At 46.5% G+C, this 26523-nt stretch overlaps 1 non-coding gene across 1 annotated transcript; it reads right to left on the bottom strand.

Moving 5' to 3' along the window:
* Nucleotides 1-2825: 2825 nt before the first annotated feature.
* Nucleotides 2826-2900, bottom strand: Trnat-ugu (transfer RNA threonine (anticodon UGU)). The gene has a single exon. It is a non-coding gene; the product is annotated as a tRNA-Thr (tRNA).
* Between the last annotated feature and the right edge of the window lie 23623 nt (nt 2901-26523).

The following is a 26523-nucleotide window of genomic DNA, read 5'->3' as shown; positions in this document are numbered from 1 at the left end:
CGATTGTAAGTGTAGGGGTGGGCTTTATGATGGAACAGAATGATTCCATCCGACAGCATTCCAACAACCCGAGGTCAAATGGCAAAGCAAACACTGGATACAATACATATCTCCCCCGGCAAAGAAATGCAAAGCTATTCACACAAGTTCCGGTAAGACCATGATGACCTCCTTCTTCGACTGGAAGGGCCCTCTGAGCGTCGGGTTCCTCGAGAGTGGAACCAGATTCAATGTGCAGCGCTATGAAGACACTTTGCGGAAACTGCGACGCGCCATAAAGGCAAAACGTGCAGGAATGTGCAAGAGACGTATTACACAGTAACAAAGACGAACAAGTGCTCGTAGCATTTGGGTGCCCGTATTTACTAGATATTTACCTCCTGTTTTGATCCATACTACCACCTCTGAAAGCTGCTTACCCTACAATCATAGTAACAGCAGTACCGCCCAGGCATTCCACTGCCAGAGGTAGGCCTATTCTGACTCGGTCGTTTCCGGACCAGGGTCCTTCATCTGAAATTGATACATTTACTTTTCTCCATCATACCTGAAAGTTGGTAACATCATCACGGAATGTTCCTGAAGATAAATGTTCACATGTGTTTATTTTCAAGGACATTTGATGTGCTTTGCCTCTTTAACAGAAGGAAATAAAAAAGCTTTTGCTTATTCACTCTGTTACCGCCTGATGGAAGGAAGCATTTAACGAACTTATAGTTTTCCTCGCGTCCCCAGTTGGAACTTTACGTGCTTCGACAATTTTGTACGATTAATATTTCTTTTCCTTCTCGATCTGTGCTGTATCTTTCTTGGAGTCCAGAAACACCTATGATATCTATATTCTTCTATCAGCAATGTTGCATTCTCTGTGGACCATTCCATCGCTGAGGAAACTCACGTCAAATCCGCCTCGGTAACTGCGAGGTCACAACGCCAGAGTCCTAATCGAAGGGACCCGGGTTCGATTCGCGGCCGAGTCGGAGATTTTCTCCGCTCGAGGACTGGATGCTGCGTTGCCCTTACCTTCGTACCATCGCAAATGATAAGAAAATTGCCTGCAAAGTGGCACATGAGAAGTCTAAGCTTAGGTAATTTTGTTCGAGGATTCGTCTTGGCCCTAATGAATGTTCTGAATTGTCGAACCACACTGTCGCATCTTCTACTACTGAGATGGCTTTACACGTAGGCCCCGAAAGCCAATTAAAAAACGAAAAACTAAACTCGTGTCTACAATAGAAGTAGACAAGATAGCAAACGAAGGCTTTCTGTACTGCTACTGCAGAAGTGGAAACAAGGCGAACTTCCTTCGATGGTTCGATAAAAGAGCGACAGGTAGCGAATGCGAACCGAACCGAACACTACCAAAAGCAGTTCGCTCGCGCTCGTCTACCGTTTACACAAGAGAGAATTTCCGCTCGCTGTTGCTCGTACTCTTGTGTTCGCTCTGGTGTAAGCCAGGCTTCAGTGACTCGGGTACGTGTTCAATACGCTGTGAGCATGGAATTGCGCCTATATCGGATCATTGTTTCCAGCTGCTTATTTTTTTTTTCCTGTCGGTGAGCATAAATGGTCAAGTGCGAAGTCATTATGTCGGAATAAAGAGAATAGTTGACGGCGAGCAGTGTTTACCCAGGGGGTTGACTGACAGTTGCTACCGTGCGTGCACTGGCAGCCCGGAAGCGGCTGTTTTGCTCTGGGCGTAATGGAGGGCCCCGGTGGCTGTGGTAACTGTGCTGTGGTGCTGCTCTGCATGTTTCTCCGAAATGCCGTGGCGGCGGCGGCGGCGGCGGCGGAAGGCGGCTTGGCGACCGGCATTACAGAACCGTTAGAGGCGCGCTGCGCCCCTCGTGTAACCCGATGCTGCGCTAGCCTGGCGTGTCGCGTCTGCTGCCCTCCTAAGCATCCGCCGCTTCTCGTCTCCGGCCGCATTCACAAACCGGCCAGGCAGACACCAGAGCTTCCGCGAAAAGAGTACTCAGCGCACCGTACGCTACATGATCAAAAGTATACGGATACTCCTGTGTACTGTGCAACTGTCCACTAGATGTCATGAGAGGCGGACCCGCCCGTTTAAAAGTAGGCGTTCAGTATTCTGTTGTCAAATTCCTCAATATCCAAAAGGACCAGAGATAAAACACCACACTCCTAGACTGAACAGTGAGAGAAAAGCGCCGGCCGGTGTGGCCGAGCGGTTCTAGGCGCTACAGCCTGGAACCGCGCGACCGCTATGGTCGCAGGTTCGAATCCTGCCTCGGGCATGGATGTGTGTGATGTCCTTAGGTTTAAGTAGTTCTAAGTTCTAGGGGACTGATGACCTCAGAAGTTAAGTCTCATAGTGCTCAGAGCCATTTGAACCATTTTTGAGAGAAAAGCCCAATAAGACATTTTTGTAGAGTTGCAGCAAATAGTGAAAAATAAAGAAAACATAAACCATGATGTAATATCCGTGGCTGAAAAACGGCAGACAATAAGCATTCGACCAGCCCTTCCCCCTCCATTCCTCCACAAGCGGAGAGAATTGAAGAGTGCAAATAATAATAATAGTAATAATAATAATACGTGTCGTCAGAACATTTACGTCATGTGTACCACAGAGATCCATATCAATTTTAACATCGTGAAGATTCCATTCTTGACACACTCGTGATTTCATACAGGCGTACTACACGTCCTGTCACATTAATGAGACCACCTGTCAAAAGCCTGAATAAGCACCTTTTGCAGCATAGACTTGCAGGAAGCGAGTAAGTGAAATTAGAATTATATTAATACCTTCAGCTGCTGACGGGCGTTGATATATATCAACGGGGACAGGTGAAAATTTGTGCCCCGGCCGGGACTCGAACCCGGGATCTCCTGCTTACATGGCAGACGCTCTATCCATCTGAGCCACCGAGTGCGCAGAGGATAGTACGACTCCAGGGACTAACTTGCTCACTTCTCCCGCGAGACCCACATTCTCAACTTGTATGTCCACACACTCAATTAGTAGTGTCCCATCCCAACACACTCATTACTCGTGGAAGACATTCTTACCAAGTCCCGTAAGAGTTCGGGAAATATGTGTGCATCCTCCCAGAAGAAGGAGGTAATGGCCGGTATTGCCGGAACTATGTACTTATATGGATATGGTGTCTGTTCTTTCGGACATGTCCGAAAGAACAGACACCATATCCATATAAGTACAGAGAGTCAGTTAGGTTCTCAAAGCTACCGACAGGAATGTGCAGACGTGCCGACTCCACTGCCGTGGCCAGCTGCGCTAGGTTTCTCGACAGAGGGTCCCTGACGCTAACAGCCCCATCGAGGTGGTCCCATAGATTTTAGATTGAGTTTTAACATGGGAAGTTTGGTGGCCAGGGGAGTGTTGTAAACTCATCCTGGTGCCTCCTCGAACTTCCGTTGATCCATGGTGCCTTCCAGAATGACGAGATCACCCGGGGAATTGCACGATAACATTCCCCACATCATAACGCCCCCTCCTCCACCCTGGACCTTGCCAACGATTGTTGCAAGGTCGCACACGCCAACAGCCATCTGTCCGATGGAGCATAAAATGTGAAACATGTGAAAAGGCTGCCTGTCACCAATCAGTGGATGTCCAGTTGTAGTATTTGCGTGCAAATTCCAAATGGTTCAAATGGCTCTAAGCACTGCGGGACTTAACATCTGAGGTCATCAGTCCCCTAGACTTAGAACTACTTAAACCTAACTAACCTAAGGACATCACACATATCCATGCCCAGGCAGGATTCGAACCTGCGACCGTAGCGGCAGCGCGGTTCCGGACTGAAGCGCCGAGAACCGCTCGGCCACAGCGGCGAGCTGCAAATTCCAGCCTTCGTCGCTAATGAATGTGTGCCTGAACCAGACGCCTGCTGCGGAACCCATACGTAGCAACGTTCACTGAACGGTTCTTGAGCACACACTGTCGGTAGCCCTTTGGTTCATCTGGGAGGTCAGTTGCTCAACAACTCCACGGCCACATCTCTGCAGCCATGGTTCACCCCTATCATTTATCACCCGTGGTGCATCTCAGTTGACCCGTCGCCGGTTTTGGATCCTGCCATTTTTCCATGCACGGTATACATTAACCATGGCTCCACGTGAAAAGTTTACAGATTTAGCTGCTTCGAAAATGCTTCAACTCTTGGTCCGAAAGCCAATGATCACGCCCTTTTGGACGTCAGATAAATCGCTCTCTTTCTGCATTACGAGAACCTGCACTGTTTTCGGCACCCCCCCCCCCCCCCCGGCACACCAAGACAAGTTTTATACTCTGATCTGGAACATTATGACCACCGACCCACTATCAATATAAACCTGTCTAGGCGATAGCAGCGTCACTTGACTGCTAGTCAAACACACGCATGGTAAATGTAATTATCAGTAAGTATCCGTGTATAGAATGGTCTATATGAGTTTCACCGAGAGCAGATTGTGATGGCTCGAAGACTCGGCACGAGCATTTTGGAAACTACACGACTTGTTTGGTGTTACAGGAGCGCTGTGGTGAGTGTGTTCACCAAGTGGCGAAATCAAGGTGAAACCATGTCTAGACGTCGTGTGGTTGGGCGGCCACCCCTTATTAAATATGTCGGACTTCGTAGGCCGCGCAGACTGATAAAACAGTACAGGTGGCTGACTGTGGCGGAACTAACATCAAACTTTAATGCTGAGCAGAAAACAGGTGTTTCTGAATACACTGTGCACCGAACACTCACAACAATGGGTCTCCGCAGCTGACGAATCGGCATCTACACTATGTGAGCAAAAGCCCCAAAAACATACGTTTTTCATATTGGGTACATTGCGCTGCCACCCACTGACAGGTACTCCATATCAGCGAACTCAGTAGTCATTAGAAATCGTGAGAGAGAGGAGAATGGGGCGCTCCGCGGAACTCACGGACTTCGAACGTGGTTTGGTGAATGGGTGTCACTTGTGTCATACGTCTGTACGCGAGGTTCTACACTCCCAACCATCCCTAGGTCCACAGTTTACGATGTGATAGTGAAGTAGAAACGTGAAGGGACACGTGCAGTACAAAAGCGTACAGGCCGACTTCGTCTGTTGACTAACAGAGACCGCCGACAGTTGAAGAGAGTCGTAATGTGTATTAGCCAGACATCAATCCAGACCATCACACAGGAATTCCAAACTGCATCAGGATCAACTGCAAGTACTATGGCAGTTAGGCGGGAGGTGAGAAAACGTGGATTTCGTGGTCGAGCGGGTGCTCATGAAACACATCACGACTGTAAATGCAAAACGACGCCTCGCTTGGTTAAGGAGCGTAAACATGGGATGACTGAACAGTGGAAAAACGTTGTGTGATGTGACGAATCACGGTACACAATGTGCCGATCCGATAGCAAGGTGTGGGTATGGTGAATGCCCGGTGAACGTCATCTGCAGCGTGTGTAGTGCCAACAGTAAAATTCGGAGGCGGTGGTGTTATGGTGTGGTCGTGTTTTTCATCGAGGGGGCTTGCATTCCTTGTTGTTTTGCGTCACTTATCACACCACAGGCCTAGATTGATGTTTTAAGCACCTTCTTGCTTCCCACTGTGGAAGAGCAATTCGGGGATGGCGATTGCATCTTTCAATACGATCGAGCACCTGTTCATAAAGCACGGCCTGTGGCATAGTGGTTACACTACAATAACATCCATATAATGGACTGGCTTGCACAGAGTACTGACCTGAATCCTGTAGAACACGTTTGGGATGTTTTGAACGCCGACTTCGTTCCAGGCCTCACCGAGCGACACCGATACCTCTCCTCAGTGCAGTACTCTGTGAAGAATGGGCTGCCATTCCCCAAGAAACCTTCCCGCACCTGACTGAATGTATGCCTGCGAGAGTGGAAGCTGTCATCAAGGCTAAGGGTGGGCCAACACCATACTGAATTCCAGCATTACCGATGGAGGGCGCCACGAACTTGTAAGTCATTTTCAGCCAGATGTCCGTATACTTTCGATCACACAGTGTATGACTGAAATGGGCATGTGGCCATCGACACTGGACAATGGCGCAGTGGCAGATCGTTGGATGGTCTGATGTATCGTGATACCTCCTTCATCATGCCGATGGGAGGGTGCGAATCCGTCGTCTTCCAGGTGAACGACTGCTTGACACGTGTAACGTGTACTGCGGGACGGAGACAAGTTGGCGGCGGTTCCATGAATGTACGGAGAACAGTGACGTGAACATCCATAGGTTCAGTTGACCTCGTGCAAGGCACCATGACGGCAGCGGAGTATCGGACACTTGTTGCCGACTACGTACTCCCCTTCATGACTATCATGTTTTCCGGCAGCAGCGGAATCTTTCAGAAAGACGGTCCGCCATGTCACAAGGCCAGGAGTGTGATGGAGTAGTTCGAGGAACACAGTGGCGAGTTCCAATTGATGTGCCGGCCCCTCAACTCGCTAGGTCTGTACCCGATCCAACACGTGTGATATCGCCTTCCTTCCGGGAATTTACGGGAATTATGTTGCTTGTGTGTGTGCAGATGTGATGCCAACTTCCCCTAGGGATCTACCAAGCTTCCATGCCACGACGCGCCTTAGCTGTTATCTGTGCCAAAGGTGGACATACCGCTATTAAGTAGGTGGTCATAATGTTTTGCCTGATCAGTGAATACCCTCCACTGCTAGTGCTGCCATCTGCCTTCTGTGAATGGTTATTGCAAGTTAATTTCTAACAGCAGAGATAACTAAAGACAGCTTGAATGTTTTATTCGAAGGGATGCTGCTGGAAAACAGCGATTTTATTGAGGCATTTCAGCGCGCAAAAGACTCGTAGGACACAGATTATGCAGCAGTGTACCATAATATCTCAAAAACGCTTGGTATGTAAAAAGCTATTTGCAGCAGAGACTTCTAAGTGTTATCGTCGCACCTTAAGCTGGTACAAGATGTTAATCATACTGCTGGACACTCAGAAACAATCTGGAATGGCCGTGCAGCAAGTGCATTGTGAAATGGTATTGATTGTTGATAGATAACAACCGTCACCAGTCTTAGCTGTGGAAATTTAGGAACTAAATATGTTTTTTAATAGGATTTTTGCGAATCACTCTCAAAACCGTGACAATCACAGAGTGCCAGACATTTATTCGACAACAAAAAAAGCCTGGTGAACATGAACGGATGTAAGCCAATTGCGCAAAGAATTAAAAAAAAGGAAACCAGTAGACATCGTGCTGATACCATGTAAGAACACCTCTAGGCTTGATAATAGCCTCAGTTTGTCGAAGAAGAGAATCCACAAGTTTCTCTTGGTATGCCACATCGATCTGAAGCCACTCACTGATGATACCATCCCTCAGAGCTGTGGACTTTCAGGGATGCTGATTTCTGCGTTTCATCCGCTGGTCCAAGTAGTCGCAGACATTTTCTACGGGGTTAAGATCGGGCGATTTAGAGGCCAGTGGCGGTACGATAGGACGCCTTGGTGTCTGTCAAACTAACCACGCATGCGTGCAACTCTGTCAACAGGGTTGATGTAAAGTTGGAAGATGGGAGTGTCAACAGCATATAATTGTGAAGGTAACTGGTAACTGGTCACCGGTAATATTGAAATTTTCATGTTTACAATAACCTGAATGAGTGATCCCAAGCCATGGCACGAAACTCACTACCAAAATGTCACAAAAATATCTCCGGCGTGAACTACAGCCTCCAAACAGTGCGCGCTAATCTCCTCTTTGGGCCACCGGTACACTCGACACTTTGCACCACTTGAAAAGAGGCTAAATCGTGAACCGTCGAGCCACTCTACACGCTTCCAATCAGCTTTTATCCCGTTTCTGAGTTGTTTGGTCAAATGAGGGAGTCTAACGTGCCGCTGAGAGCAGCAGCCATTTTCGAGGTAACTGACTCGAAATGCCACTTCGCAATGTTCTGTGCGAAACTAGATGAGCTGAAGCTGCATTCACCGACAGCAGAAACTCCTGTCGGGTTTGAAAGGGGTGGATGATGTTATCACTGAGGCTTTTTGCAGATGATGCTGTAGTATATCGAGAGGTTCTAACAATGGAAAATTGTACTAAAATGCAGGAGGATCTGCAACGAATTGACGCATGGTGCACGGAATGGCAATTGACTCTCAATGTAGACAACTGTAATGTGCTGCGAATACATAGAAAGAAAGATCCTTTATTACTTAGCTACAATATAGCAGGTCAGCAACTGGAAGCAGTTAATTCCATAAATTATCTGGGAGTAGGCATTAGGAGTGATTTCAAATGGAATGAGCACATAAAATTAATCGTCGGTAAAGCAGATGCCAGACTGAGAGTCATTGCAAGAATCCTAAGGAAATGCAATCCGAAAACAAAGGAAGTAGGTTACAGTACACTTGTTCGCCCACTGCTTGAATACTGCTCAGCAGTGTGGGATCCGTGCCAGATAGGGTTGATAGAGGAGATAGAGAAGATCCAACGGAGAGCAGCGCACTTCGTTACAGGATCATTTAGTAATCGCGAAAGCGTTACGGAGATGATAAACTCCAGTGGAAGACTCTGCAGGAGAAACGCTCAGTAGCTCGGTACGGGCTTTTGTTGAAGTTTCGAGAACATATCTTCACCGAGGAGTCAAGCAGTATATTGCTCCCTCCTACGTATATCTCGCGAAGAGACCATGAGGATAAAATCAGAGAGATTAGAGCCCACACAGAAGCATACCGACAATCTTTCTTTCCACGAACAATACGAGACTGGAATAGAAGGGAGAACCGATAGAGGTACTCAGAGTACCCTCTGCCACACACCGTCAGGTGGCTTGCGGAGTATGGATGTAGATGTAGATGTAGAGGATTGTCCAATGACAAGGCATGATTCTCGTCTCCAGTCCCTGTCGGTCAGGATCTTTATACGAACATTGTTCTTACACTCCGCGTTGATGCAGCAGCAAATTGAACAACTTCATACACGATGTGGCCATGGGCACATTCAATAACAATAGCTCCTTTCTGTGCGTTGTGTAGCATTTCCACCTTTCTTACGGCCCTGATTCAATACAAGCGACTTGGACACACACACACACACACACACACACACACACACACACACACACACACACACCACTAAGGGATCACATAACATGCTGGAACCAATCCTACACCATCTAAAGCCCTCCAAAGTGATCATTGTGTTCTTTTATGGGGATAACTGAGATCTTGTCCAGAAAGCTTACTGAACTGCCGAGGTACTGCGGCAGAATCTGGGTGATTGGCAACCCTGTGTGTGTGTGTGTGTGTGTGTGTGTGTGTGTGTAGTGGTGGGGCTCGGAATGCCGCTCGGTGGTGGCGCGCGAAAGCCGGCGCCGACCATTACGTTAGCGGCGGCCGCTCGTTTTGTTACGGGAGGCAAAAACGTGACCGCCCGGTGACGGCGCGAGCGGGTTCCCGCGGAACTGTCGCTTTCTGCAGGCCGCGCGGCGCGGCGCGCTCCACGCCCACCAGAGCAGACAGTCAGCTGGCTCACGCCAGCCCTGCCTTCGTCGTCATACAACAACATAAAATGAAAACTAACGTCTCACATAAATACACCGCACTTCAATTGAAACGAACTGAAACTACACTACTGCCCATTAAAATTGTTACACCACGAAGATGACGTGCTACACACGCGAAATTTAACCCACAGGAAGAAGATGCTGTGATAAGCAAGTGATTAGCTTTTCAGAGCATTCACACAAGGTTGGCGCCGGTGGCGACACCTGCAAAGTGCTGACATGAGGAAAGTTTCCAACCGATTTCTCATACACAAACAGCAGTTGTCCGGCGTTGCCTGGTGAAACGTTGTTGTGATGCCTTGTCTAAGGAGGAGAAATGCGTACCATCACGTTTCCGACTTTGATAAAGGTCGAATTGTAGCCTATCGCGATTGCGGTTTATCGTAACGCGACATTGCTACTCGCGTTGATCGAGATCCAATGACTGTTAGCAGAATATGGAATCGGTGGTTTCAGGAGGGTAACACGGAACGCCGTGCTGGATCCTAACGGCCTCGTATCACTAGCAGTCGAGATGACAGGCATCACATACGCATGGCTGTAACGGATCGTCCAGCCACGTCTCGATCCCTGAGTCAACAGATGGGGACGTTTGCAAGACAACAACCATCTGGACGAACAGTTTGACGTCGTTTGCAGCAGCATGGACTATCAGCTCGGAGACCATGGTTGCGGTTACCCTTGACGCTGCATCACAGACAGGAGCGCCTGCGATGGTGTACTCAACGACGAACCTGGGTGCACGAATGGCAAAACGTCATTTTGTCGGATGAATCCAGGTTCTGTTTACAGCACCATTATGGTCGCATCCGTGTTTGGCGACATCGTGGTGAACGCTCAGTGGAAGCGTGTATTCGTCATCGCGATACTGGCGTATTACCCGGCGTGATGATATGAGGTGCCATTGGTTACACGTCTCGGTCACCTCTTGTTCGCATTGACGGCACTTTGAACAGTGGACGTAACATTCCAGATGTGTACCGACCCATGGCTCTAACCTTCATTGGATCCCTACAAAACCCTACATTTCAGCAGGATAATGCACGACCGCATGTTGCGGATCCTGTACGGGCCTTTGTGGATACAGAAAATGCTCGACTGCTGCCCAGGTCAGCACATTCTACAGATCTCTCGCCAATTGAATCAATGGTGGCCGAGCAACTGGCTCGTCACAATACGCCAGTCACTACTCTTGATGATCTGTGGTATCTTCTTGAAGCTGCATGGGCAGCTGTACCTGTACACGCCATCCAAGCTCTGTTTGACTCAATGCCCAGGCGTATCAAGGCCGTTCTTACGGGCAGAGGTGGTTGTTCTGGGTACTGATTTCTCAGGATCTATGCACTCAAATTGCGTGAAAATGTTATCACATGTCAGTTCTAGTATAATATATTTGTCCAATGAATACCCGTTTATCATCTGCATTTCTTCTTGGTGTAGCAATTTTAATGGCCAGTAGTGTACAAGTTTACCGTCGTCGTCATCATTCAGTTTATTGTTACCGTCATCATCATTCGAGTTCTGCCCAGAGGCAGGTTTTAATCTTCATCATCATCATCATCATCATTTAACAGTTCCAGTTTCCCGGGTATTGGTAATGAGCCTCTTCCACTTCGTCCTCTCTAAATACACCTGTTCACGGAGAACATCAGAGGCAGGTTTTCCCATGATAATTCTCCATGTCCTCCTTTCTTCTATCATCCTCTTCAGGTCTGCCTACTTTCCGCTTCCCTCTTATGTCGTCCAACGTCTTGTGCCTCCTTCTTCCTCTCAATATCCTCCCACAAACCAGTCTTTCAAAAGCGTCTGTTAGCAGACACTCCCGTCTCAACGAATGTCGCATCCAGTTCTTCTTCCTTTTTTTTTTAATCTCCAGCAGTCTTCTCCTCTCACAAACCTTTGCAACGCTCTTTCGTTACTCTTTCTATTCATCTTACCCTCTCCATTCCGCTGCGCACCCTCATCCTAGATACTTCTAGCATTTTTTTGTCCTCTCGTCTCATTGTCCATGTTTCTCCCCCCCCCCCCCCCCCCCATAGAGCGCCTCACTACAGACAAAACACCTGACAAACTCCTTTTCCTCAAACCCTTTCGTAGTTTATCACATAACAAATCCCTCTTTCTCCTGAATTACCAGTCACAATTTGTTTTATATGCACTACGTTTTTCAGAGGTTTAAACATCCAGTATGAGGTGAATTTGTGTCAGTTAATAATACATGTATGTGTCGTGTCTGCAGCTCTAGAGTAATCCGTGGCTGTGTCTAGTAACAGTGGTAGCACACTGGAGTCGCATTCGGGAGAACGACGGTACAAACCCCCATCCGGCCATTCAGGCATAGGTTTTCCGCGATTTTCCTAAATCGCTCCAGGTAAACGCCGGGGTGGTTCCTTTGAAAGGACACGATCGATTTTCTTCCCCGTCCTTGACACAATCCGAGCTTGTGCTCCGTCTCTAATGACCTCCATGTGACGGGGCGTCACACCCAATCTTCCTTCCTCAGTAACAATGAACAAAGGTAAAACACTATTTTAGTACAAGGCTCGAAGTTTAGAGGAGGTTTTTGATTCCTCGAGTGAACAGATATGTAAATGTAAAGTTCCCCAGTGGCTCTTTCTCTGTCGAGTTCACATCTCATAAATTTTGTATATACTGAAGTAAGCAAAATGGCATCTTACTAACGAATCAAAGCAAAGAACATAAAAGTGATAATTTTGATGCACATACAATAATATGAAAGATAATACAATTAAAGCAGTTGTATAAATTTGGCACAGTTTATATAACAACTTTAATTATTGTATTACATTAATATGCACAATTTCAGTGTGATAATATAATAATAAAGTTGTTATACACGAGCTATGGTCAACATTCAGGGGTATGACAGGAATGCTCGTCTGAACCGAAAAACTTCGTACGGACGTATGTCCTATTCTGAATGGCTTCCGAGACAACATCTTTATTGTACATTTGTTCCTCGGCTAGTACGTGCATTTATATATCTCACTCAACCAACTTCTTTCACGTTTTATTCTAGCTCAATCTACTTCGTTACTTTGCTCGGAAAGTCTTTCTGCCTTTAAACTTTCAGTGAAGTAGCAAGGGACAGAGCGTATCAGAGAAGAGCGTCGGTTAATTATGTTTGTACACACCCTGGCTAAAATTCCACGCATCTACACTACTGAAGAATATGTTTACGGTTTCTACGGTTGCAGTGTTCCTGTTGCTGTCGAAGAATACCGTCGGCGCTTTCCGACAAAACGAATTCCTGATCGTTGAGTGTTTACCAGGATTTTCAACACGTTGCGTGAAATAGGTATTCTTCCATGTCCTAGTTTTCCTTCAGAACGTGCAGTTCAACAACCTGAGCAGGAGCAGCAACACATTGTTGATGGTGCAGCAAAGTCCTAATAACACTTAGAGATGCATGTAATAAAATTACTTATTTTTCAATTGATACTTTGTAAAATGCATTTTGTAATGTTTAGTAATTGTTGTAAATGCGTAAACCGGGCAATGTATTGAATCACACAGAAAAATAAGTGACAATGTACATTAAATGTGTTCTATATCGGAAACCATACGAACTAAAGCATATTTCTAAACGAAGTTTTTTGCTTCAAATGATCGTTCCTATCATATCTCGAAGTAATGATCACTCATCCTGGGACCCCTCTATATAAATTTATCACTGTCATGGCTATGGTATCTCCAGCAGGACAGCTGTCCAGTTCTTCTCAATGCCATAATGCGCTACAGTGGTTTGGCGAGCGTGATAGTGAACTCAGGCAGATGTTCTGGCCACCTAATGTGCCGGATGTGAACCCGATAGAACTCCTCTAAGACCCTCTTGTGCACTAGTTTCGCGACCGCACACGACCGGGCCGTATTTTGCGGCAATTGCGTGTCCTGTGCGATGACAACTGGTGCCACATCTCTCCAGAAACCTCCAAAGCGCTTGACGAATCCATGCCGTGCTGAAGCGCTGCTGTACTGAATTTCAAAAGTAAGCGAACACGCTATTAAGCATGCTCATAATGTTTTGGTCCATCAGTGTTTGTGCTATAGCGAGCTACTCAGTGAGATGATCTCAAATAATATTTCAGTACTGTGGCCAGAGTAAACAGCCGTTATGGATGTTTGTTACTGCTCTCAGATAGACTGATTTGCTATGTACTTCCCCAGCTCATTGTAAGCTTTTATTGAATGTATGTAATGTATTGTATGTATATGTATGTATGTATGTATGTATGCATGTATTAAACTGGGGACCTAGAAACGAAGACCTCGTCCCGCCGTAGCCCTCAGTGGTTCACAACCCCACGACAGGCCACAGCAATCCACCCATCCCACCGCCGCCCCTTACCGAACCCAGGGTTATTGTGCGGTTCGGTCCCCATTGGACCCCTTCGGGAACGCCTCATACCAGACGAGTGTAGCCCCTAATGTTTGCGTGGTAGAATAATTATGGTGTGCCGGCCGCTGTGGCCGAGCGGTTCTAGGCGCTACAGTCTGGAACCACGCTGCTGCAACGGTCGTAGGTTCGAATCCTGTCTTGGGCATGGACTTGTGTGATGTCCTTAGGTTAGTTAGGTTTAAGTAGTCTCTAGGGGACAGATGACCTCAGATGTTAAGTCCCATAGTGCTCAGAGCCATTTGAACCATTTTTTGAATAATTATGGTGTATGCGTACGTGGAAACGGTGTTTGTGCAGCAATCGCCGACACAGTGTAACTGAGGCGGAATAAGGCCAACCAGTCAGCATCAGCGGAGGTATATGGAAAACCGCCTTAAAAACCATCCACGGGCTGGCTGGCACACTGGCACGCCACCGGGCCAGGGACCGGTACGCCTTCCCGCTCGGGAAGAAGCGCGTTAGACAGAGCGTTGTATGTTTATATGTTTATACTAAGCTAACATCTCTTTAGATTGACCTCGGAACTGTCGTCCTGATACTCTCTAGCTTCAACACTTTAACGACTGTTGTGATTAAAAGGAACCATATTCTCTCGCCTTCGCAAGAGCGATAGTATGGTACGATCCCTGGACTTCATCCCTTGTTGGGAAAATTGAGGTGAATCAATCGTCTACTGGACGTTGGAGCAAGGCAGGTTGCCTGCTCGCAGGGCACCGCCTGGATACATCGCATTCAGTCGTGCTTAATGTGGCCCCACTCTTGGGTGATATCAGTGATTACAAGAAGAAATGTCTCTCTGTTTTCCGAAACAGAAGCAAGGAGGGCAGGAATTATGAAAGCCTTGTCTTCTGACGCGACCCTGAAACTGTGAGTCATTCTTTAAATATTTATTTAAACTTTCATCATAATTCTGAGGACACCAGACCTCAAAGGATCCATTTATTTGAAATCACTCCCCTGCAGACCCCGAAATAATGATGAGTGTTCTTTCGTATATGAAGACTACAGAGGAAAAAAGGGTATCGTCCATGTAAATATATTTTACGAGTTAGCAATTTCAAATAATGAAACACAATGATTCACATATGAATATTCTATTCCTGAAATCTTCCTTTATTGTTATGTTCAAAAAGTCTCTCCTCAGTGCCGTATGATTGTTAGCCACGCGTACCGTATGCCGAAGTGAATATACCGAAATGAAACTCAGTGAAATACAAGTTATTAATTTATTGAATATTCATTTTTACTGAGATAAACGAAACAGTGGAATATTGGGAGAGTCCATTTGAAGGGAAGTAACCAAGGCAGGCGAACAATCATACGGCACTGCGGAGAGACTTTTTGAACACCCCGTGCTTACCTCTAGGAATAACATTACATATTTGTTATATGGGCATTTTTATAATGAATAAAAAACGGTGGAGACTAATGCGATATGAACTTGCTCTAGGGCAAATTACATGTAAAAACAGACACTTTTTGTTTATTCTGGGGTACAGAAAAAAGAAAGAATGTTTTTCATGCTTGCATTATTGCTTCTTGCTTAACATTTTTTAATACTCTCAAAGTAATAATACATCAATCATGCCATAGTGAAGACAATAAATCACTCATGTGATTGGGTACGTAGTCTTGGGCTTTGGAGGGTAAACTTCGTCCGAACAGGTCTTGGAAGACCCAACGGTACCGACCTGCTGTCGTGTCATCCTCGGCCCACAGGCGTCACTGGATGCGGATATGGAGCGGCATGTGGTCAGCACACCGCTCTCCCGCCGTATGTCAGTTTGCGAGACCGGAGCCGCTAATTCCCAGTCAAGTGGCTCCTCAGTTTGGCTCACAAGGACCGAGTGCACCGCGCTTGGCAACAGCGCCCGGCAGACCGGATGGTCACCCATCCAAGTGCTAGCCCAGCCCGACAGCGCGTAACTTCGGTGATCTGACGGGAATCGGTGTTACCACTGCGGCTTTGGAGTTTAAAAATTATTAAAAATCTTTAAGTATATTTGACCTTTTTGGAGCTTCAATATTTTTCCAGCTACAAAATTTACCTTGTACACTTGACTGCACCCTTAGCCTGCTCTTTGCGTAGTTTAATTTTCTGATGTGTTGGCAGATGTGCCAACACCTTGTAATTAGAGGAGGCCGAAATGCACGCTATAATCTAACGCAGACTGGCGTGAGGTCTGGAACAGGATACGTAATGAATGCTATAAAGAAAAGTACGTAGCTGCTGGAATACTTAACTTTAATCCATCATTTGTATACAGCATTCTTGATGATACAAGTGAGACTCTCTATAATTGGTTAATGGCGCCTTGCTAGGTCGTAGCCATGGACTTAGCTGAAGGCTATTCTAACTGTCTCTCGGCAAATGAGAGAAAGGCTTCGTCAGTGTAGTCTCTAGCAAAGTCGTCGTACAACTGGGGCGAGTCCTAGTACGTCTCTCAAGACCTGCCGTGTGGTGGCGCTCGGTCTGCGATCACTGACAGTGGCGACACGCGGGTCCGACATGTACTAATGGACCGCGGCCGATTTAAAGCTACCACCTAGCAAGTGTGGTGTCTGGCGGTGACACCACATTTTCCATGTGATTTACTTTTTTAACACTATTTGTTGATATACGTAAGTCGGCATTTTCGCCTGCCAGAGGTAAACTGTAGCTTTCCAGAGGTAAACTGTAGCTTTCCAGAACCTTCCAGGATAAAATCAATAAAAGGAAAATCTTCTAAGACGCACTAACAGTAACACGGGAGCAACAAACACGTTACTCCTTAAACGATAACAAAGACAATGCAACTGAGCATACAGCTTGAGGCAGAAATGAAGAGTAATTAAGCTCTCTGTTTAGCTAAGTGCGGGTTGGCCAACCAAAAATTCAAAATAAGATGCATTGCTACAGTGATGCAGTGTAGTATTTATGAACGTTCCCCTTTTTTTTCCATTAGGTACTGCTTGCTGCCTCTGGATCGCGGGGTACCGGGTTCGATTCCCGACCGGTTTGGGGAATTTTCTCTGCCTGGAGACTGGGTGTTTGTGTTGTCCTCATAATTTCATTATCATCATTCGTGACATTGGTTTGATTGGATTGTGTAAAAATTGGACTGTGTAAAATTAGGACTTTGTACGTGCGCTGATGCCCCCCCCCCTGCACTTATATACGAGTGATGGAACTTAAACAGTGGCAACTATTTATTCACAACCGTTACAAAGGAGTTAACATGTTTGCAACTGTTACTGACATTCAAAGTAGTCACCTGCGTTGTGTAGAACCCGTTGCCAGCGATGTCGAAGGCGCAGTATACCGTTAACAGAGCCTGTTCTGTTGGTGGTGAGAATGCAGCGGTCTACTGCATGTCGAATCTCTGGAACAGTTCTGAAGCGAATGCCATGAAGTAGTTCCTTCATCTTCGGAATCAAATCAAAGTCACAAGGACTTCATACAGCGCAAGCTGTGGCGGTTTTTTTCGATCGATTGGACTGGGAAATACTGAACCATCCACCATACTCCCCGGACTTAACTCCTTGTGACTTTGATTTGAATCTGAAGATGAAGGAACCACTTCGTGGCATTCGCTTCAGAACTGTTCCAGAGATTCGACAGGCGGTAGACCGCTGCATTCGCACCATTAGTAGAACAGGCTCTGCTAACGGTTTACTACGCCTTCCACATCGCTGGCAACGGGTTCTGCACAACGCTGGTGACTACTCTGAAGGACAGTAACAGGTGCAAACATGCAACTGATTTGTATCGGTTCTGAATAAATAGTTGCCACTGTTTATGTTCCACCCCTCGTATGTAGAAAGAGTAATTATTTTTTGACTAACCTCTTTCTTGCCGGCCGGCGTGGCCGAGCGGTTCTTGGCGCTTCAGTCTGGAACCGCGCGACCGCTACGGTCGCAGGTTCGAATCCTGCCTCGGGCATGGATGTGTGTGATGTCCTTAGGTTAGTTAGGTTTAAGTAGTTCCAAGTTGCAGGGGACCGATAACCTCAGATGCTAAGTCCCATAGTGGTCAGAGCCGTTTTTGAACTATAACCTCTTTCTTCCCTAAAGCATTTGTTACTGTAGTAAACAAACATAAGCTAAATCTGTGGAGCACCGAGCGAAGTGGCACAGATTTTGGTTTTCCATGATTTCCCTTAATCGCTCCAGGCAAATGGCAGGATGGTTCCTCTGAAAGAGCAAGGCCTATTTTCTTCTCCCTTGTGCTCCTTCTATAATGACCTCGATGTCGACGGGAGTTCAACCCAGTTTCCCTTCCTTTCTTTTTGACGTGTGGAGCATCGACTTTGGTGTGGTGTTGTATTCTTTCCCTCCTGTGCTCTTCGTTCGAGTACCTCGGTATTAAGTACGGGAGGAAATGAAAACAATTTAATAAAAGAAAGTGGCTTTTTTCTATTTCTACTGTGTTTATTTTATTGGCACGTGACTATTTTCTGCATTCTATATTTTTAAGTTATTTTTCAGCAACAGAAAAATATGCCACATGTACTTCACGCTGTGAGACCAACAAAGCAGCGTGTATGTGAACCAAAACGAATAAAACTCATGAATTTAAAGACGCTGTCATTTTAATACATATGGCGCATTTTTCTGTTGCAGAGAATCGGTTGAAAATGGCCTATAAGGGAGAAACTAGCCACGTGCCATTAAAATAAAGACAGCAGAAGTAAAAAATACCTCTTTGTTTTAGCAGTTTTGCCCGCTATGAAGAAGAGCATTTACAATGTGCTAAGCAACGGCACGTCAAAGGCAGGAAACAAAGACAACCGTAGACCATCATTAAGTGCATTCGAGAGCGCCCCGGCAGCAAGTGGAGGCACTGCTCGTGGAGCTCGAGCGCACAATTGCTCTGCAGCTGCGCCTACATCCGGTGCGGAGTCGTGGCAGAGGTCCACGTAGCCTAGTTGCCAGTCACGAGGGAGAAACGCCGCTGCCACGGCGACATTGACTCGGGCCCACACGCCGGAGCGCGAAAGCCGTCACGATAAGTCCCCCATAGCGAGACGCAGCGCGTGAAAGTAAGCTAGCCGCGGAGAAAAGTACCCGGGGTACAAATGAAGTCACAGTTTGTATTCACTGTCGGAACGTTGTGTCGTCCGTCGTCGGAGCTTCCGGAGTTCACGCGAAGTTCTACTCTCGGCAGCGGCCAGAGGGCTCACATACTTGGCGGTGGGAGCACCAGACAAATTAATACACTACTGGCCATTAAAATTGCTACACCACGAAGATGACGCGAAATTTAACCGACAGGAAGAAGCTGCTGTGATATGCAAATGATTTGCTTTTCAGAGCATTCACACAAGGTTGTCGCCGGTGGCAACACCTACAACGTGCTGACATTAGGAAAGTATCCAACAGATTTCTCATACACAAACTGCCGTTGACCGGCGTTGCCTGGTGAAATGTTGTTGTGATGCCTCGTGTAAGGAGGAGAAACGCGTACCATCACGTTACCGACTTTGATAAAGGTCGGATTGTATCCTATCGCGATTGCGGTTTATCGTATCGTAACATTGCTGCTCGCGTTGGTCGAGATCCAATGACGGGTGGCAGAATATGGAATCGGTGGGTTCAGGAGGGTAATACGGAACGCCGTGCTGGATCCCAACAGCCTCGTATCACTAGCAGTCTAGATGACAGGCATCTTATCCGCATGGATGTAACGGATCGTGCAGCCACGTCTCGATCCCTGAGTCAGCAGATGGGGACGTTTCCAAGACAATATCCATCTGCACGAACAGTTCGACGACGTTTGCAGCAGCATGGACTATCAGCTCGGAGACCATGGCGGCGTTTACCCTTGACGCTGCATCACAGACAGGAGCGCCTGCGATGGTGTAATCAACGACGTACCTGGGTGCACGAATGGCAAAACGTCATTTTTTCGGATGAATCCAGGTTCTGTTTACAGCATCATGATGGTCGCATCCGTGTTTGGTGACATCGTGGTGAACGCACATTGGAAGCGTGTATCCGTCATCGCCATACTGGCGTATCACCCGGCGTGACGGTATGGAGTGCCATTGGTTAACCGTCTCGGTCACCTCTTGTTCGCATTGACGGCACTTTGAACAGTGGACGTAACATTCCAGATGTGTACCGACCCGTGGCTCTACCCTTCATTCGATCCCTACAAAACCCTATATTTCAGCAGGATAATGCACGACCGCCTGTTGCAGGTCCTGTACGGGCCTTTCTGGATACAGAAAATGTTCGACTGCTGCCCAGGCCAACACATTCTCCCGATCTCTCGCCAATTGTCTGGTCAATAGTGGCCGAGCAACTGGCTCGTCACAATACGCCAATCACTACTCTTGATGAACTGTGGTGTCGTGTTGAAGCTGCATGGACAACTGTACCTGTACACGCCATCCAAGCTCTGTTTGACTCAAAGCCCAGGCATATCAAGGCCGTTATGACGGCCATAGGTGGTTGTTCTGGGTACTGATTTCTCAAGATCTATGCACCCAAATTGGGTGAAAATGTAATCACATGTCACTTCTAGTATAATATATTTGTCCAACGAATACCCGTTTATCATCTGCATTTCTTCTTGGTGTAGCAATTTTAATGACCAGTAGTGAAGACGTACGAAGAGCGTTCAATAATTAATGCAACACATTCTTTTTCTCGGCCAGTTTCGGTTGAAGAAATGCGGAATTTGCTGTGGGACATCGTGGAATATTCCTGCTTTAGTCCCTATAGTTTCATGAAGTTTCGATGGGTGCCGGAGCTATACGTAGCCTTCAAAAGGCGTCTGTAACGGCGGTTCGTTCTAAGCAGAGAGCTGTCACTGAGTTTTGGTGGAAAAACAAGAGCATCGCAGATATTCATAGGCGCTTCCAGAACGTCTGGCAGTGAAGAAAAGCACGCTGAGTCGTTGAGGGAGGCGCCCGTCATCATCGCAACAAAGTCACGCAGACCAGCCCCCCCCCCCCCCCCCCTCCCGCGTGCCGGCCGGCCGCACACAGTTGCGAGTCCTGCAACGTTGGAACGTACAGACATTCTAATTCGAGATGATCGACGAATCATAATCAAACACCTCGCTGCTCGGATGGGTTCAAATGGCTCTGAGCGCTATGGGACTTAACTTCTTAGGTCATCAGTCCCTTGAACTTAGAACTACTCGAACCTAACTAACCTAAGGACATCACACACAGCCATGCCTGAGGCAGGATTCGAACCTGCGACAGTAGCCGTCGCGCGATGCCGGACTGTAGCGCCTAGAACCACTCGGCCACCACGGCCGGCTGCTCAGATGGGCATCTCTGTCAGTAGTGCTGACTCGCTCGTTCATCAGTTGGGGTACTCAAAGGCCAGCCCGCTGGGTTCCTCGGTGCCTACCAGAACACCATAATGAACAATCGAAGGACCATCTGTGCGGAACTGCTTGCGCGCAACGATGCTAACCTGATAATTGTCTGTCGAACATCGTCACAGGAGATGAAACGTCAATTCGAACCGGAAACAATACTGCAATCCACGGAGCGACCCCACATCTCCTCTCCACCGAAGAATATGTTCAGACCTGCACCCTCAGCCTCTAATGTCATGGCAACGGCCCTCTGGGACTCCGAAGGCGTTATTCTGTTTGATGTCCTCCCTCATTATGCAGCTCAGAAGTGTATTATGTTACCCTCAGGAAATTAAAGAAACGACTACAGCGTGTTCGTCGTCACAAAAACGTAGCGATGATGATGTTTTTTTTGTTTTGTGGGGTGCTCAACTGCGCGGTCATCAGCGGCCGTACAAAGTCCCAATTTTTTCACAGTCCAATTTTTTTTTTCACAGTCCAATCTAGCCACTGCCACGAATGATGAGGATGATGATGAAATGATGAGGACAACACAAACACCCAGTCCCCGGGCAGAGAAAATCCCCAACATGGCCGAGAATCGAACCCGGGACTTCGTGATTTAGAGGCAGCAACGCTAGCCACTAGACCACGAGCTGCGGACAAAAACAAAAAATGTAGCGAACTTCTCCTTTTACATGGCAACGCGAGGCCTCACACAACATTGCGCACCCGCAAGGAGCTCACAAAATTTCACTGGACTGTCCTCCCTCATCCACCCTACAGCCTGATCTCGCACCTTACGACTTCCATCTGTTTGGCCCAATGAACGATGCACTCCTCTGGAAGTAGTACGTGGATGATGGGGAGGTTACTGATGCAGCAAGACGTTGGCTCCTACGTCGACCAGTAGAGTGGTATCAATATGGCAAACAGGCCCTCCCAGTAAGGTGGAGTAAGGCCGTCGCGTTGAACGGATATTGTGTTGAAAAAAAGAGTCTAGTAGCCAAAAAAGTGGGCAATAATATGGTATTTTGCAATCCTGTATAAAATAATCTGCTTTCAGGAGAAAAAGTCTTGCATAACTTGTTGAATGCCCTTCGAATTAAGCCCCTTTTACATGATCGACTTTCTCGTCTCAACTGACTATCGAAAGTCTACTGCGACGCATCTAGAGTTTAGTTCCTTACTCAGTCTCGTCAGTATGAAGTGGTCATTTCCGTTCACACGACAGCACCAAAACTGCGTGTGTTGTGAGAACTGTCGGGTAAACAGTTTGGCATCTGAACGGTTAAAGTGAGGTTACGAGAGACTGCCACTTTTCTGGAAAAACCGAAATACAGTAATAAAATGTTGGAATAAGCAAAGGCAGAAGAGTTTGTTAATGATCAGCGCGGAATTCATGCTGGAAATGCTTGCCAAAGGTCATGTGATAAGTTGTTTACATTCGTGAGAACTGAAAGAATAGCAAGTGTGCCATCCAATCATTTCAGAACACATACATTTTCTCGAGAAAATATATACTTCGAAACATATGAGACAACATGTAAGACCCAGTAAATACCGTCTTCGTGCTTTATTCTTTCTATCTTATTTTTTTGCCAAGTTTCAAATAACATCGGAGATTATTTTTCTCGTCATACAATTCCGACTTTTTCACTGTTACAATAATTGTCATTAAAACACGTCTATCTGTTTATGCTCTTATTTATGCATAGGCTTGTTCTCAGTAAAACGTAAATATCTTTTGGTTTCATATACTTCGTCTCTCTTGTACAAGAACATTAGCAGATAAAAACAACAGGACCTTGTGTAACTTCTCAGTCTGCCATGAAAACAAAGGAAACAACACAATAAAGATTGAGATGACACACGAAAGCACAATAACCATTTCTGTAACACGAGTGACGTCGACCAGAACAGGTTAACGTCCGATGTTAGCAGACGCCGCCAAAGTCCCTTGTTTCTACACATCCGCTGTGCGCAGCATATTCGGAAATTTGGAACTCCGCGCTCGGCGCAGTCTATAGATAATTGACGTCATAGACACACTCGCGGCTGGTGTCTGATTTACAGACAGATACGAAAGGTGCACACATTTCGAGTAGTCGATTTCAACAAGAAAGTCGTTCGTGTAAAACGGGCTTTACTCTGCATATTTACTACGAAACTTTTTTTTTAAGGCCCGGTTTAACCCTCTGCACTGCCACACTATTAAATGAGGGCCGCTCTCTTGCATAGCTGAGGTCGACGACACACGCCTTTGCAGTGGCCCTCGACTTGAAGGTAAGCCGGTTCGAATCTTGATGGAGAAAAATTTTCGTTGCCTGTATTTGGCCAGCAAGGGTAGCGGAGATGATGGTGTTAAGTTCCGTATCGCCAGTCTTTGCGCCTATGTCCTTGATTAAATCTCAGACACCTCAGCAGTGTCTCATGAAGTGAAGGCATGTGACACTGTTGATGCTGGTCGGTACATCGGATGGCAGCATTAACTTAGCTGCCCCCTTTGTGCTATTCGCGAGAAGTAAGCTATGCGCCTGCACCGAGTTTCACCCTCTCTGTTCCCTTCGCCCATAGTAACACAAATCCAACACAACACTGCACGACTGCTAACCACAGTCATCCGCCCGACGCTGATACACGCTTTACACTTCACAAAAAATCGGAAGAACCAACGGCAATCCAACTACACCAGCAACTTGCCTAGAACAGCGATGCAGTATTCCTGCATCTGGTCTCCTACATTCATTTCCTGACTATGGGGCTACTCTGACTTCGAAAAAAGGGCCTCCTACTTCACTTTGACACGAAAGACTGATTCAAACTTGTCATTACTCGAAAAGAAATAATCAAAAGCCGCGTACCTCATGAACTATTTTCAGAAAGAGTCCGAGGTGCGACCACTGTGCTGGAAGATTGACTAACAGATCATGCACCATATCCAGATGCCTCCTAACAACTTTCTTCGATAAGCTCCACAAAAACAGAACTGGTATCCGCGGGTTATGTGACCTCCACCTCTGATTAAGTAATAGCAGTGAAGTGGTATGTGCCAGCCGATTGCATGGAATCAGTGCAGTACGATGGATGGGTGTGGAGGCGTGACAGTGACAGAAAAGAGCTACCGTGTTTTCACGGGCCCACGACCACACCACTAGTGAACTTGCAACACTGACAGCCGTGCAAAGTCGAGTAAGAACAGCGCTCGTAAAAAGATCCTAACGGGAGACAAGTGGCGCCTCTTCTTAACGACTATCGGTTTCAAACACGACAGAAATCGCTACTGTCAACGAAAGTAGATCCATCTCAGTCAATTCCCAAGAGAGTACTGCGAAGGAACTGCATGGAATGATCATTTGGAGTGGAAGTACTTTGCAGAAGGCCGTTGCTCACAGCAGCCCACCGCGACGCTGGATGCCGCCTGGTGGCGTTGCAGGCACGCAGAGCAGTAACAAATGTGTGTAAGCGGAGCAGACACGGACGTGATTCAGCGTAGCGAATATAAGGGCTGCATATGAGGAAACCCACTGAGATAAGCGACATTGACAAAGGGCAGATTGTTATTACGGAGAGCCTGTGAACGAGTATCTCGAAAATGGCGAAGCTGGTCGAATGTTCACGGGCTACAGTCATGAGTATCCAAGGAAAGAGGTAGAAGGACTGTGAAACTACCACTAGACGTTAAATGGTTGGACGTCCACGACTCTTCACAGGCTTGTCTGCTCTGTAAAGTAACATAGGTATTGACCTGTGCCGTCTCTGTCGAAAGAGGTCAATGCTGGTGCACCACAAGTGTTTCGGAGCATACCGTTCATCGTCCATTCTTTAATATGGAGCTTCTGAGCAGACCACCCCGTTGTGATCACATGTTAACTGAACGATATCGTCAATTATTATTGCAGTGGGCACGGGACCATAGCGATTCGACCGTCGATCAATGGAAACGTGTCGGCTCTTCGGGTGACACACATTTTTGCTTCACTACATCGATGGTCGTCTCCACAAACGCCGTCATCGAGGTCAAGGGCTGTTCGAAACGCGCGGCTCGCCTGGGACGCATGCTTTGAGAGCAGTATTATGCTACGGGTGGTATTCTCCTGCGCTTGCGTGAGACCCGTGGTAATAATCGAAGAAGCTGACAGCTACGAACCACCTGCATTCCTTTAAGGGGCTCCGGAACGCCCTATACTTGCAATGTTAAAATAACGCTTATAAATTACATCTTTCCTCACAAAGTATTTGAGGTAGGAAGTTGAACTTCTTACAGATTATTTATTGGAATATGGGCTACAACTTAACACAGGGATTTTACAAAATTTTAGTTCAGTTATTAAAGATGATTTTTTTTTTCAATTGTAATGAAAATTCACAACATTTTTTTGCAATTTTTTATTTATATATTCAAAAATATACAGTTTTTTGGAAAAAGGCTGTGTTAAATTATGCAGAAGGTACTGTGTAACATTTACTGAAAGTTTGAAACAAATATGTTTGGAAGATCCTTAGAAAACATGTAATTAGTATGAGAAAATAAAAGTTTTGGGAATCGAGCGACAAAGATTGGATTAACTTTTTAGTGCATTCCAGGTCCATAGGATGGATTATCTTCATCCTCTGCAAACTCCTCCTCCAGCTTCCTCTTGTTGCTCCTCCTGTTTACTCTTGCTTGTATTTCTAGACTCTTTACAGCCCTGTCTGCAGCCCGAAGGCGTTCCTTGTCTAAAGCAAGCATCGCTCGTACCATGTTAGAACCTATCCTCATTCCCATATTTCTAAATACCTTGCACCTTACAATGTTGCCATCATTGAAAGTCGCAACAGCATCATACACACCAAAGTGAAGTGTTTCTATTCCAACAAATACAGTCTTGGGGATTCTCGACCATATAACACTATTTACACTTTCATTGGGGTTTTGAGTTTTTCCGTGAATACACTTTTTCAACAGTTCAGGTGCTGCTAAGTCTCTGAAAATAGGTTTTATCACCTCCATTATTGCATGAGGCAGACTATGCTTGTACCTAATGAACACGGACGTTAATAATAACACCATTTGACAGCAGTTTAACAGCGCCACAGTGGGTCACGCCCATGTAGAACACATTTCAAAAAAAATTTAAAAATAGTTGTAGTCTTCGGAATTGAATAAATTATTTATCTATTAAAAGGTAATAGTCTGCAGATTCAGAAAACGCAAAAAAGTAAAAATTGAACTTTTCATGATTTTGAGCCTTTCCGGAGCCCCTTCAGCTTGACGTCTTCCCGACGGCTATGTCATCTTCC

Source organism: Schistocerca cancellata, chromosome 1 (assembly GCF_023864275.1).
Source record: "Schistocerca cancellata isolate TAMUIC-IGC-003103 chromosome 1, iqSchCanc2.1, whole genome shotgun sequence".
NCBI lineage: Eukaryota > Metazoa > Arthropoda > Insecta > Orthoptera > Acrididae > Schistocerca > Schistocerca cancellata.
This window is presented reverse-complemented; position numbering and strand designations above follow the sequence as displayed.